The 12,777-nt window shown below is 32.6% G+C and overlaps 1 protein-coding gene across 3 annotated transcripts in view; it reads left to right on the top strand.

The window, feature by feature from the left end:
• Positions 1-4,889: 4,889 nt before the first annotated feature.
• Positions 4,890-12,777, top strand: part of LOC128222450 (uncharacterized) — a 29,033-nt gene continuing 21,145 nt past the window's right edge. For all 3 annotated transcript variants that reach the window (XM_052931459.1, XM_052931457.1, XM_052931458.1), the window contains exon 1: positions 4,890-5,005. The gene's annotated coding sequence lies outside the window, so the exon portion shown is untranslated. The remainder of the gene's footprint in view (positions 5,006-12,777) is intronic.

The following is a 12,777-nucleotide window of genomic DNA, read 5'->3' as shown; positions in this document are numbered from 1 at the left end:
AGGCCCTGGTTGTGTGCAATAAATAATAACATTATAATGAGGTCGTGGTCGTCTTCGAAGTCAATATATAGTATCATTATAATTAAGCCGTGGTCAACTACGACTCCAATTAAAAGTTATTTTGAATAGAGGCTGCAGTCGTCTGCGAAGTTTATAAATAGTTACAGCATACTTAGAGGCCGCGTTCAACTGCAACAAACTCATAGTTTTATCATAAATAGGCTGCAGAAAACTGCGATGCCAATCAATATATACATCAAATAAAGGCCGCGGTCGACTACGAAGCAAATAAGAATATCTGGAAAAATCCTAGAATCGATATGTAAAAAGCTAGAGCAAGACTTCGTTTGATTATGAATAACTCTTAAGCAAGATATTATAAAGAGCTGTTTAACAATAGTATATAAAAGTGGCTATATAGGATATTTTCCGTCACATGTCGTCGCGTCGCATCACGTCGCGTTCCAAAAACGTTGAGTCATATGACTTCATCTTGTTTATATTTTGATGTGATAGTGTGAGTCATATTGAACGCGCTTGCAAATAACATTAGCTGGAAATAAAGAAATAATTTTAATCGAAAATATAGAAAATTGAATATTGTGTTTTTTCACAATTTATGTTCATCGTTGTAGGTATGCATTGTGGCTGGAAGAGAAGTATTTGGGACAATGGTTTTCTCGTCGAAATGCCAATTTGTACGTATTCCATCGCAATATTTCCTCTTGAATATAAGACCTTCTGACTCCGAATCATTCTGATGAAATTGTCAAATATAATAACTACAGTAATGAAGATATTGGATAGTTGTGCTAAACATGTGTCGTGTTAACCGCTGAACGTTAAAGAACATTTACTTTAATTAAAAAAAATCAGTCATACTAATCACATTTTGTTAATTAAGGCTTTATTAGTCATTTGAAATACAATTTGATTGACGTTAAGGAAAGCAACATTTGTAAAACACACACGCATAAATGACAATAGCTGACTGTTTGCACCTTTAAGGCATGCGAAACACACCATTAGGGCGAAATACTCATTGGTCGACGGCAAATTTCAGACTTGGAAAGAAGGTCTGGCGACAGCCGTGGTTGTACCTCATGTTGCTCAAGTGACCTTTGTAATGACAAATGCGTCCCATTATGTAAGTGTTATCATTCAAATATATATCATAAATTGTATGCCTCTGTTATTGAATGCCTCTACAAAATCATCTGATATTCGCTGAACGCGTATTTATTCGTTTCAAGTCCCTAGGAGCTATGGGCACTGTCTAAATGATGCTATGAATATAGATTAACGCCTAATCAGGTGCTACGCGCTAGCCGCGACCGAGTGTTCATACTGCACGAACGCATGAAGAATAAGAATTAATCCTTATATTTACATTACCCTTTTTCATTTCTTTTCTGTTTAAAAATAATGCTTTTGGTTTAATTATTTTCGCGTTAATTAAGGAGTTGATGGTCGGGAAGAGGTTATTGACCTCTTAATATGCAGGCGATCAAAACCGCGGTCAATAATATTTTAATAGTTTTATAGCGAGACAGATTTAGTGCTGATATTTAAGCATCAACTATTCGTATTCTTATACATTTCAAATAAAGCTGTTTGTAACACTTTCAGTTACTGGCGAGTGGTCGGTTTGGTCTGATTGGACAACGTGCAGTGCAACGTGTGGTCAAGGAACAGAGACAAGGACTAGGGCTTGCAATAACCCCTCTCCGAGCGGCGGTTGAAAACAATGTATTGGTGAAAATGCCCTGACCAAGGCGTGTGTTCAACTGGGTCCTGGTAATTATCGCCTGGCACATGGTTTTGTTTTGTCGAAAACTCTACTGAAATCTATGTCTACAACACCAGTACCATATAAAGAATAATCGCTAAAGTAAAAGACAAATTGTCCGTGTAATAAAAAAGAAACTTAATGTCAAACTATTACTTACTCTAATATGTAACAAATTTAATCTTGAGGTAACTGTTGTTAAGGGTTTGTGCAATAAGGGGCACAGTGGGACTTCGGGTAGCGGCCATTTACACATGCTCAACCTTCCGAAACCTTTATCAATAAGTCTTTTTGATAAGTGCATAATGTATGGTGTCTTGTGTCAGTGCACTGCTCTCGATTAGTATAAATTACAGTGTTTCTTTAAGCAGGATTGTGTTAATACGTTTTAGCTTTTCGTGCTTATATGGATTGATTAACGGTTTTATGAATATTGTTGGTAATAGTGTGCATATACTTAAACCTAGTGAACTATTCAACTTTTCAAAGGTTTAATAGTTTTCCATAGATGTGTGTGTTTGAGTAATGTATCAAAACAAAACAGTTTTTTTACTGATATTAGTATATAGTTCGATGCTCTGTCCGTGTTGTTTTGTACGCAAGTAATGTCTGTAAGTGTCTGTTAGTACGTTTCTGTTAAGCCTTAACTTTATGTCTTTAAAATAAATCTTCCTTAAATATTTCTCTTTTACAGTTTGCTTTGTATTAAATATATAAGTTCAGATTTTGTCAATGTTTGTTTGACAAGAAACGCAAAACAGTGTTTATATTCAAGATGTGTTTTTCATTTACGCAAAATCAATGTGGCAGTGGATGGAGACTGGGGATCCTGGGTCGGATGGACAAATTGTGATACGAAATGTGAAAGAGGAAAGCAGTTCAGGACACGAATGTGTAACAATCCTGGCCCGCTTGACGGCGGCGCAAATTGTACTGGAGATGAAATAGAAACCATAGGTATGGTGTGGTACTGTCGTTACATAACCCAAATTGTCGAAATTTCCTTTTGCTGTTCGGGTATGTATGTACAGAACAATAGTGAGCGAATAATGTTTGTATCATTTAAATGCTGGAACGCTTGTTAATGAATCATACGTTGTGTAAGAAGGACAAGACACAATAATTTAACATGTTTACATGCAGGATGGTTCATATCTGGCTTGTCTTAGCGCATTGTGAACTCTTATTTTGGGGGTTTTCCATCGTCCGTCATTTGTCATCTCTCATCAAGTTTGGTTTTCTGTACACTTTGGATGCCACAATTTTATAGTAATGTTTTTGAGAATTTGACATCGGACAAATTAGAATATTGGTCATTTCGGGTAAAAATTATATAAATATGGTAATGTAAGAAAAACCTATTAGACCTTTGTAAGACTTAATTAAAAAACTTGCGGTCAAAACATCATGTATAGATATTGGTTATCTGGGGATGAACAAATTGGTTACAAAGTGAAATTTGTAACAAAGACAATAGAGGCTGCTTATCAATTTCCATATCTGATACTTGATCAGAAAGATTTTCTTTATGTCAGTAGCTCAAGTCCTAGAATTAACTGGTTATAGATTATGCATATTTCACCTGATCAGCGAATATTCCGGGTAACAATTTGCTTATGTGTAACCATGCTAAATTTCGAATAAAGGCCATTTCGGATCAAAAGGAAAAACACAATGCGTCTCGTTCCATTTAAAAATACGTTTACACTCCATCGATTGTGAACATGTAAAGACTTTTTTCGTTGCATTTGTATTAAAGCACAAAACGTTTTGTTTCAGCTTTCGTTGACTGTTGGAATTTTAAGATTTTATCCGATTTCCGATAAAAAAGCATTAAGATTTTAAAATGAATATGCTTATGAGTTTTATTTTTTTCCATTATTTTTTTAATAACTTTCTTATTTGAAAAGATATCATCAACAAGTCTCAAGTCATTGTTGATTAGGATGTCTGGGGCACGTTGACACTAAGACAAAGTAATAATGTAGACAAACCTTTCCGAAAGAAAGTGAATGCGTCTTGATCCAAAAATGATAACTTTTGAACTGTGGAAGGTCCTTAAATCCATTTACTTTTAAAGTCCTTTTGTTAATGTAATGTTTACTTCAGGTACGTCCAAAGTCAATGTGTAAAGCTAAGGTTAATTCCAACTGCGTCAAAAGTCAATATGTTAAACTGAGGTTAATACAAACTACATTCAAAGTCCTTGTGTTAGGGTTAGGTTTAAACCATCAACATTCAAAGTATGACCACTATCAATTTTGGATTGATTGAGAAACAGATACAATGCATACATGATGAAACTCTTTAAGTTGGGTATATTATAAAATGAAATAGTAGCTCATTGAGATGTTTTCGGATGATGTCAGCTCCTAAGTTGCTTGCCAAATCCGTTTCCAAAAATTAGAAAATTAAAAGACAAAGAAAGGCAAGAAGTGTGTGAAGATGTGTTTGATAAAGACGCTAATATTTGAGGCGGCTAGAAAATAACTTTGTCATAAAGTGTTGATTATAGATGGAACACTGTCATAAATCAGGGTTTAAACCTTATACCTAGTTTGTGTTTGTAATTTCGCATTTTAGATTAAGCATTCGAAATAAATCTCTCTCATCTTGGACAATCAAACTGCCTCAATTTTGCATGTAAGACTTTAGAACGATATTCTTAAAGCGGTAGTAAGAGTTGATCGAGATTTATTTAAAATATTCCTTTAAAATCCAGCAGCATTTACCGCTATTGTACTCTCTTTATTCGTGTGGACAAACGCAGTGTACCTCCATAAAAAAAAACAAATATATAAGTTATTGATAACACGAGAATTATCTTACTGAATATTAGCATTTTGTATTTCCTTTCAACGCTAGTTTAACTACATGCTTTATTCTTCCAGATATTTCTTTCGTAATAAAAAAGCATTACTATTTCAAATATAAATCGTGTATACAATGCAAAATACAATCCTAGACATGTTTGGCTAATGACTCGAATCAAACGAGTAGGTATCGCTTAAACGCTTCAACAAAGCATGTGCATATAGCATGACGTGATAAAGATTTAAAGCGACTGCGCAGTAAACGTGCAAATGCGACCACTGGTAAGATTTATGCCTGTGCGAATAGCAGAATACAGCGAGCGGAAAAAAGAGTGCATACAGGACTTTTAAAAACGTAATATAAATAAAAGGAGATTATATTGTAAACTCAACCGAGAAACAGGTACGTTAGCTTGTTTTTTAAACTTGCAATGAAATGTTAATTTAATATTTTAATTATTTTTGTGACAATTAGTCTTGCATCGCAAGTCAAATACACTTTAATATTATAAAAAAGCATGTGTTTCTTCTTCGAAAATAGTAATTAGATAAGTTGGTGCGAATACATGGTTTGTGTCACTATTAATATAACAATGCTGGAAATTCGAACATTTTTACTGTCTATATAAACATTAGGATTCCTCCTCAGTACATGAATAATGCATACTGTTTGAAAATTGCTCTCTTTTGGGGATATTTATTTCGTCGACAAATTACTGGTTAATATCCATCACCTTAAATTGAGAATGAAAAATATTTATTTTATAAAATACAGACACTCCCTATATCTAACTTGATTACCATTTATATCGCACCTTGGATTTTTTAACATAGTTATATTGTTACATGAAACTGTTTTAAAAAATATATCATTGAGAAATTATTCAATGTCGTTCGATATATTTCTTTTTTGTTGAAGTTATTGCGTTATAAGATTCGTGTTTGTCTATTAAATGTACTGAATATAACTTGTTTAGACTAGCCCTTACACAAAGCATTATATAGATAAAAGTGGGACAATCTATGATAGCGTAATTCGTTTTACTTACTTTTATTATTTACTGAAAGAAATATTTCAGTGAACGAAACTCAATGTCTTATTGCATGGCAATGTGATCATACTGTAGTACGATACTAAAACCTATGTTACAAACTTGTTTGTACCAAATTACATTGATATGGAAATTATCTGAGCAATTTTATTATTTAAAGCAAAATATGAATTACAATGTATATATTGGCTTTTTGTGATATAGACTGTTAACTTTTCAAAAGCAGATACTGTGTTGTTGTTCCTCAAGTGCTGTCCTTCTTATACACGGAACTTTGTTGCAAACTGTTGAAGAAGGAAACTGAAAAACTTGACAATTGTTGTTAGTTATGTGTATGTAACCATTTTAGGAATCATAGCTACGTTTGTCCTTATTCTGCCTCCCTTGTTATTGTCGATATTTAAAAAAAAAACTATATTTAACCTATGTTTTTCTTTGAGCTGATGACAATGTGTCAACTTATCAACAGTCTTGGATTTGTCATCATTTTTTAAAACTGACTTCTGTATTGATAAGCATATTCCATTGACTTTTGTTGAGATTAAAACATGAGCCATTTGTATTGTGAAAAGTCTACATTCTGCCGAATTAGTAGAATGACATGGTTTTGTCTAGTTGAAACGCTATACTACTGACAATGAACATGTTTATGTAAGTATGTTCAATGCAATAATGAATAGTTTACAATGTGCTTGTAATGAATACCTACATTACTTTTTTCCTGATTGTATATCAATTTATTTGAAACATAAACCCGAGGGTTGTCCGTTAGATATTGCTGATAAAACTTCAAATAAATTTATATACCAAGGTCAAAATTAGCTAATTCTTGGTAGTATGTATTTCAAAAAGAATCATGGTCAATTTTTAGAGTCAATATCTTCAAAAATATTTTAGAATGAAAAATTAACTTCCGAGTATGCAGATGTATTGAAGAATAATTCTGTACTTTGGAAATTTGAGTTAAAAGTTCACAAAATCGAGCAATGTTGTGTTTACATTTACGACCATGTTCTGCATTGAACAAAACCCTTGATGCAAATACTACTAACTCATAACTTCTAAATGTTGGAAGACAACTGGTGTTTCTGTTTTAAACAAACATATTAACTATAATTATATTGGAATTTTATGAAGGACGAATGTGGACGAATCTCCGTTTACAAAAAAAATAAAATAGCAATTTGAAAGACCAGGAAAGACAAAAAAAGCGTATGAAGATATTTTGGATGAGGCTGCTGATGCTAATAAAGTAATGTTTGATCGACAGTGATTCTTTATAAAGTGTTTTATTAACAAAACATGTCGTAAAAACGGGGTTAATACTTTGAAATATACCAAGTCTTTACACCGTCGTTTTGTTACATTAAGCATTTAAAAAATTAAGAATTCTTATGTGGGGCTTACTGTCTAAAGTATTCGTTGTTCCCAAGCTTGTAGAAGGGTTGGCTGAAGTTATTATATTTAAAATCATAATTTGGGAAGCAATTTGAAATTTAACAAGCAATGCATTGTACTCATAAAAGATACAATACAATACAACACCTTTAGAAACGATATATTGAAAGGCGCTATTTAACTTTGATCGATTTTTATGACTCGGGTGAATACTTTGGACAAAAGCAGTTAAAAAGATATACCTCTATAGTCGAACATTAAGGCTCGTTACAGATTTCATAATATTTATCTGAACGGGTATAAACATTTCCTATTTCCCAATCAGTGTTTGTTAGTTTACGTACATGCTTGCTTGCTAGTTATGTACAAAATTATTACACTTTTAAGTGTCAGACAGGACCATTCAAGCAAATTATTTTTGTTTAATAAAGTTTGAGATATATTTTTAACTTGAAGAGCGATCACGATAGTTTGGCCAAACGAAGACAGATTTATAAAGGTGTTACTCTTGGCGTTTTGGAAAACTATAATAGAGGAGTTTTCCTTCATATCAAAGAAGGAAGCGATGTATTAAACATGCATGCAAGGAAATTATTGCCTTGATATGTGTACCTTATCTGTTTAAAAATCTGCCTGCCATTCCTTTGTCGTATATTCGTTGTATTCAGAAATGTTCGCGAGGGTGAACCAACTCGTAAAACCCGAGTTATCGAGTTGGTATTCGGTTGCGGTGTTAAAAGAAATGCGAAAGGGCAAAGCGGGAAATATCAGGTATCATATAACAGATGCCTTCATTAATCAAACAACATTATTTAGATTCGAATGGTAGATTTTATATTACCTATGTTATGAAATCTAGATCATTACACACTTCTGACATAACTCATAAGTCGGTCATCATCGCATAGTTTTGACAACGCTGAAAGGTGTTTTTTCTTGTAGATATAATCTTAAGGATGTTACTTCAATACATGAATGCGTGTTGTGTTATCTTCTCTTTAAGCGATATTTCCCTTGTCGATAAACTACTGGTTCAAAGCCTTAATATGTGATTTCTGCTCCGTTGTGCTAAAACAGATACGAGTTTATCTATTGTGCCAGGTATGCGCACGATAACATATTGAATGGGAGACCCATTTACCACATAGCACCTAGCATTCATTGATTCACAGGGATACTATTTTTGATCTACGTCAGACATACATTCGAGTCGTGTTTATACTTATTAATTGCTTAGACATAACATTTCGGATAATAAAAAAAATATCCTAAACACCATGAATACATTGTATATGATTATCTTGATACCGAACCTTCTGGTGACTGGATATGGCCTGCCGGATAAGTTCAATGATATTCCGCAGTGGCACACTTTGGGCATATGGATGCTAGTTAAAGTTCTTCCACCATCAATGAACATAACGTTTTCTAAATGCTTTCCATCTCTGATATGAAAGAGGTCTCAAACTATTCATATTATTTTTAATAATGACAGATATGACGTTATTTCCAGACGAAGGCAAACAAATTAGCACCAATGGTTGCGTGTGGCAATGAAATGTGCGTACATCTAGACTTTATTTGCAAACAGATTTGTATTGACTTCTTTTTTTCGTTGTTGATGATTGCGGTAAGGCGTATATATCAACATAATAATTATTCAAGTTAATATGTAGCATCAAAAAGTACCTGCACACACGTCAAAATTGTTGATGTGTTACCTGTTTAATAATATTGAACTAATTGTGAATGTTGGAGGAGTAATAGTTTTTGTTTGAAGAAAGTGATCACTGATTTACAGCAGTTAATATCGTATTGACAAAGTGTTGCTACATTTGAAGAACGGTTTCCTTTTAAAATACATATTGGTATTTCCTTGAAATATTGTTACATGGCAAACACATTGTTTTAAACATGAACACTCTATATACGCTTTCGCGTTAGTCAGATACTTGTCGACACCAGTCATTTATTCTCTATTTATTACAAATTCTTGTAGGGGCAAAAAAGTGTGTTTACCTAAAAGTCTTTTTGTTGCAAACATCCACAAAGTACATCGTTCAGTATACATCTCTCTGCTCAATGAGAATGATATACTTATAATGTCAGTCATTTGTAGTTAGACTAGCGGATCGATGTTATTACTCTGCCATTATCAATCGTAAAAAAATATGAAACTGTATTTGATTGCAAAACATGCACGCTATGTTTAAAACTCCAAAACAAATCTTTTGAATAACATGAATATGTTTAAATGATATGAAGTGACAAGATCATTGTACTATTTCAAAAGAAAGGCTATTCAATTATTGATCGAGCATTTTCTTTTCATAATTATTTAGCGCTTGCAATGAATTGTGAAAGCCGCCCTTCTTCTGCATTTATATCTAATTACTACGCGAGATACAATCAATCCATGTAGTTAAGTTCAATAAACATTTCACTTGAATAGAATTATAAAAATGTTTACTTTAACGTTTAATTGATTGCTAATAAAAAGTTATCAACAGTGTATGTAGGACTAATTGATAAGATGTGTACTATACATATTTCGTAAGTAGACCGTTCGTTTAATAAAATTTTCGTTAGAACTTAAAAAATAAATACTTCAAGAGAAAGGAACGTAATGCTTCTTTGTTTGGCAATGTGATCATACTATAGTGCACTGCACTTAACATATGTTATGAACAATTCTGTACCAAATTACCTCCCTTTATATCAATATCTGAGTTCTTTATTTCATTTTCATTAAAAATAATAATGACAATTGAAATATTGGTTTATTTAAGAAATGAATTGAGTGATTGATGTTTTTATCGGGGTATAAACGCCGTTGGGCTGGTTAAAGCTATGTAGTCCGAGGGCTCCACGCGTATTTTACCAGCCCAATTGCGTTCATATCCCCGATAATGACATCAATCACGCAATTCATTACTTATATGCAAACCAAACGTTATTATTTCTTAATTTTATTTAAGAAAACATTTTGTAATTCATTCTAACCCATAATGTAAATAGATCGACCTGACCGTAACCTGAAACAGTATACCACATGACGTCATTATAACGCGGAAAGTTTTTTTATTACGTCAAAGTTGATCCTTAAAATACTGTAATAACCATAATGACAGCAATATATTTTACAAATCATACATTAACAATATTTGACACGTTGATTAAAGTTGTTCGTGGCCTGATGACACAATACAAGCAATAACAAGATACACAAAATTTAATTTATATTCGCAATCGGAACATATTTAAAGATATTGCGTATATCGGAAGATATCTGCAATTATCGAAGGCAGTTCATTAAAGTAATAGACGTTCAGGTGTAAATGTGGTGATATGGACTGTGTACTTAAAAAAACTGCATGTGGTTGTGTTCCTCAGAGGCTGCCCATTGCATACAAGGAACAATGTTGCAAATTGTTCAAGGAGGAAAATGACAAAAATAACATTAGTTGTTTAGAATATGTGTGTGAACATCTGAACTATCCATTTATCCTATTGTTACCTTCCTTGGTATTTACGATATTTTAGAATTTACTAAATTGACCTTCTTTATTTTAAGCAGTTGAAAATGTGAACTTATCAACAGTCTAAACTGTAATCATTCTTTTAAACTTACTTCAGTATTGAGAATCTTATTGCGTTGACTTTTGTTTGAGACTTAAACATGAACCAGAGGTATTTTGAAACCATATACAAGTTTACCTTTTTCCGGTTCAATGACAATGATGTGTTTTGTCTGAAATGCTCTACAAATGCTCTACAAATGACAATGAAAAGGTTTATTTTATAGTATGTTCAATTGTTCAATAGGTTTTTGAATAGTTTGCAAATTGCTTATAATGGTTATATATATTCTTGTTTTCTTGTTCGCTTATAATTATAAATCAAACATAAACCAAATGGCTACTTAGAAAAAGCTTGAATCAAGTAAATATATAACAAGATCATAATTAGCGAAACACCAAGTAGTGCTTTCCACATAGAAGAATGGTGAGTTTTAATGTTAAATATCTGCTAAAACAATCATCATCATCATAATCGTCGTCGTCGTCATCGTCGTTGTCGTCGTCGTCGTCGTCGTCGGCCTCCTCCTCCTCATCCTCCTCCTCCTCATCCTCCTCCTCATCATCATCATCATTATCATCATCATCATTGTCGTCGTCGTTATCATCATCGTCGTCGTCGTCTTCGTCGTCGCCGTCTTCATCATTTTCAAAGTCTAGAAAATATTCATCATAAATTTTGTAAAACATTACTTTGTGTTAGACAATCTTCTAGCAACATTGCCCAATACGGACAGTTAGCACGTTCTTCCACTGAATGTATATATATTTATTCAAAATAATTAGGTTTTGGTTCAAGTTGTATTAAACGGACAACATTATTTTAAAGGCTATGTTATCAAATAACTATTTGAGTGTTGAACATAAATAAGCAAACTGTTTTGCTAACGTAAAATAATTATTAGCTAGTTATAGATTTATAGAAGTTCATGAACATGTTGCCAATCTAGATGCTGATGTTTTTTATTTCATTGTTCAAACAAAGAGTAATTGATGTTGTTGTTTTTTTGCCAACATGTCATGAAGGAAGAAACAACAATTGTGTACTGACCTTATATATTCATGTCAAAAGTTCATTTAAGGAATGAATTGCGGGATTGATGTCATAATCGGGGTATGAACGCCATTGGGCTGGTCAAAATTTGATGAGTCCGAAGGACTCTAAACGTACTTTAACCAGCCAAATTGCGTTTATATCCCCGATAATGACATCAATCATGCAATTCATTACTTATATTTACACAAATTGTGCATTATTGTATTCAAGAATTGTTAAAACAATACTACATTTCATTTAAGAAAACCTTTCAGTAATCCTTTCTAACTCATTCTGTTAAGATATAACTCGGCAAGCTGAAAGATTTATTCTTAACATCGTGGTACTCCCTGACTGAAAATGCTATCAATAGTCTATTTTATAAAATCTTCAAAACGTCATTTGGCTATGAAGAGTATCTTCATTCAACACCAAAATCATTTTTTATTGATTATATCCACTTATCAAGTTTAGAACAAGAAATCATAGACTACCAATATAACCGGGCAATTGGAATAGAATCCCAGTCAATGAAAGGAAATGCCAAACATGTAAAATACTAGGGGATGAATTCCATTTTTGTTTATATTTTTTTCACATTTTTTATTACGAGCGTAAGCAGTATATAAAACCATATTTTAACAGACATCCAAACATATATAAACTTGAACAGTTGGTAAACACAACTAATAAAAATATTATTTATTATATTTTTGAATATGTGTAAAATGGTATCTGCTTTTCTTAAACAAGTTTGTTAAAACATTTCTGTTCTTATATATCTAAGACATTTGTGCATATATTAGTTGACTCTCCCATTGTACTTATTCCATTTTATAACTATTTTATAATAAGTGACTATCTGGTCTTTAAATATTTGATACACTTTAACGTATGTTATGTCTTTGAATACTAAATTTGAGCCTCTGAATTGTATTGTCTTTATCAATTACCTCAAGTTGTCCATGTTGTGCATCAATTTCAGTTAATAAATGTGTTGACTTGTAAATAGAACGGCCCGACTGTAACCATAAACGTTTGATCAAATGACGTTACGATAACGCGGAAAACGATCAACCATTTGAAATCTCTTTTAAACGTAAAATTGAAA

This window comes from Mya arenaria, chromosome 16, assembly GCF_026914265.1.
Source record: "Mya arenaria isolate MELC-2E11 chromosome 16, ASM2691426v1".
In the NCBI taxonomy this organism is placed as follows: Eukaryota; Metazoa; Mollusca; class Bivalvia; order Myida; family Myidae; genus Mya; species Mya arenaria.
Note: the sequence above shows the minus strand (reverse complement) of the source record. Positions and strands in the feature narration are given on the sequence as shown.